We start from the raw sequence: 2500 nt of genomic DNA, 5'->3' as shown, positions 1-2500 counted from the left end.
TTTATGACACATTAACTCAAAGAAGCCAGTAAAAGAAACGTTGCTTGCCAGGCCTTCTAGTTTTAGCTAAGGACAACATGCATTTTCTCTACTCAAGAAGTTAGGGAGGGATTGGGTGTGGACAAGTGGGTATGCATGGCATGTATATTTATCATAAGGGTATCATTTTACTTTTTATAGGACAGTGATGATGAGGAATTTGTGAAATACAGTGAGGATGAAGGTACTTTTGAGAGACAGTCGGATGAGGACTTTATGAAACTCACTGAGGATGCAGGTTGTTTTGGGACACAGTCAGTGTCATCAACCAGCACTCCTTCAATTAACCCCTGTACAACTACAATCCAGCTAATGCAAATGCAACCATCAAGTAGTACTGGTCCAACTAATACCAATGTTGATGATTATTTATCAACTGTTGTAGCACCAAGAACCAGTAATGATGATGACCAGTTCATGAAGGATTAAGTTAACGGAATTGTTTCGCAGCATAAAGATGCAAGTGATAGAAGAAACTCTCCAGGACTCTTGAGGATGCAGTTGACTTCTTGAAAAGAATGGTTAGTTTTATGTCTATGTTGTGGTTCACTTTTACACTTGGTTAAATGTTATTTTCTTTTGTTTCAATATGATAGACATAGATTACCATACCCAAAAACAAAGGAAAATAAAATTGAACCCATTGACTTCCAGGGAAGTCTGGCCGGTTCAGGCCAGTTTGGGTGTCAAAGGGTTAAACCAAGATAAAATTGAACCACAGCATCTACAGTGTATATTTGGTACATGTTCAGGGCAAAAAACGTCTGCTCGTCCGCCTGTCCGAGATGAGTACTCTTGTATCTTGGACGAGTGGACTTCCAAAAGCACTTGTCCTACGTGACGAGTAGAGTTTGCCGAAAAAAAAAGTTATTTTCTACTGAGAGCTGAGTTCCCAAGCATCTCTGGACTTTGTAAACTAGCCTGAGTTTGGCGAATTTTGGTTTCTTTTCACGGCAACTTCTGCATTTTCGCCTCTGTTTTCCGAGAGTATCTGGCTCTGTTGTTTCGGTAAAGACTGGGATCCACATTCCATATATGGAAATGACGACCTCCTTTGAGACAAGGCTTCATTAACACTTGAACAAGACGATTACCGTTGTGACAAGATAAGTGTAGTTGTAGTAAGTCTTGTGATCATCAGGCCCCAGTTGTTCAAAGGGTGGATAGTGCTATCCACTGAATAAATGACTATCCACTGGATAATTCAATTGCATTCGCTAGTGTTTATCCGCTAGATAGTGATTTATCCGGTGGATAGCGCTATCCACCTTTTGAACAACTGAGACCAGATCATTTCCTTGAAAACAGCCTCAGAATATTGCCAGGACTTACATGTTTCATCTTAGATCGCAATTTTAATGCCTCATAGATGTGCTGCATTTTCTCAAGTGGTGTATTGTACATAAAGAATGTGAGTGATCCCTGATGTGTGTGTATGAAATGGTTGTATTAAAAAGTGCAAAGAACAACAGAAATTGAAATAACTGTGAAAACAAACACTTGAGAATTGGTTCAAAACAGATTATATCATACAATTTCTACGTTTTTTAATGATATTTTGTTATTCACTTAAATAATTTTTCTGGACAAGTGAATTTAACTTTCGGACAACCAAAATCTCCACGTTACTCGTCCAATGGACAAGTGGAATGAAAAAAAAGTTTTTTGCCCTGATGTTGCTGATTTGGTGCAATATTCAGGGTCTATCCAATCGATTTGATTAATTTTCCTATAAGTCATTCAGAATCTCAAAGCATTATTGATCTTGAACTTATATCACTAGACCAAGGAATCTTGGAAGGAATGAGAATGCAGTCAATTGCAAGCCAGTTGTGTAGATCTTTCTTGAATTAGATTTTAGTACATGGGTAACTTGTTTGGAAGCTCCCCAGACAGGTTGGTTTTTTACCTTTTACTTGTTTCATGGGCAAAGTGGTTGGTTCACGGTTTGGGCAAACGGTGAACAAAATTAAAGACCAACAAACTTCTGTTGGGAATTGTGCTTACATGTACCATTTGAACGAATTAGTCCTGTTTACTGGTCCAGAGACTCGTCCAGGAACACAGGACCACCTTTTCAGACATTTCATTGCCCTTGGTATTATTTTCCGCTGCAACAACACGATGTGTTGTGTTCCATGTACTTTCCAACCTGAATTTCAAGAAAATGCTTAGCAAAAATGGTATACCTCTGTTGTTTAGCTTGAAGAAATATGTTAATTATTGAACTATATAGACTGATACCAGAAACCTATAAGGGTTTCTGCTACCTGTAATACTGAACACCATAGGGAATGGGAGATCATAAATTGAGTCATTTTCTCCTTCAGGAGATGTCATAATGTCCAATAGAGTCTAATGTCACTTGAGCCTCTACATGTATATTGACACATTATAGGCTGTAGTGGATCATTGGTTATATATTAAACTATTTAAAGTTAGGTAAAAATAGAAGGTGTGC

General features: G+C 38.1%; 1 protein-coding gene across 3 annotated transcripts in view; it reads left to right on the top strand.

The window, feature by feature from the left end:
• LOC138026955 (uncharacterized) overlaps positions 1–2500 on the top strand; it is a 17475-nt gene that overhangs the window by 1926 nt on the left and 13049 nt on the right. For 2 of the 3 annotated variants that reach the window (XR_011127369.1, XR_011127370.1), the window contains exon 2: positions 181–560. The gene's annotated coding sequence lies outside the window, so the exon portion shown is untranslated. The remainder of the gene's footprint in view (positions 1–180; positions 561–2500) is intronic. The other variant, XM_068874433.1, reaches the window with a different exon arrangement.

This window comes from Montipora capricornis, chromosome 12 (genome assembly GCF_036669925.1).
Source record: "Montipora capricornis isolate CH-2021 chromosome 12, ASM3666992v2, whole genome shotgun sequence".
In the NCBI taxonomy this organism is placed as follows: Eukaryota; Metazoa; Cnidaria; class Anthozoa; order Scleractinia; family Acroporidae; genus Montipora; species Montipora capricornis.
Note: the sequence above shows the minus strand (reverse complement) of the source record. Positions and strands in the feature narration are given on the sequence as shown.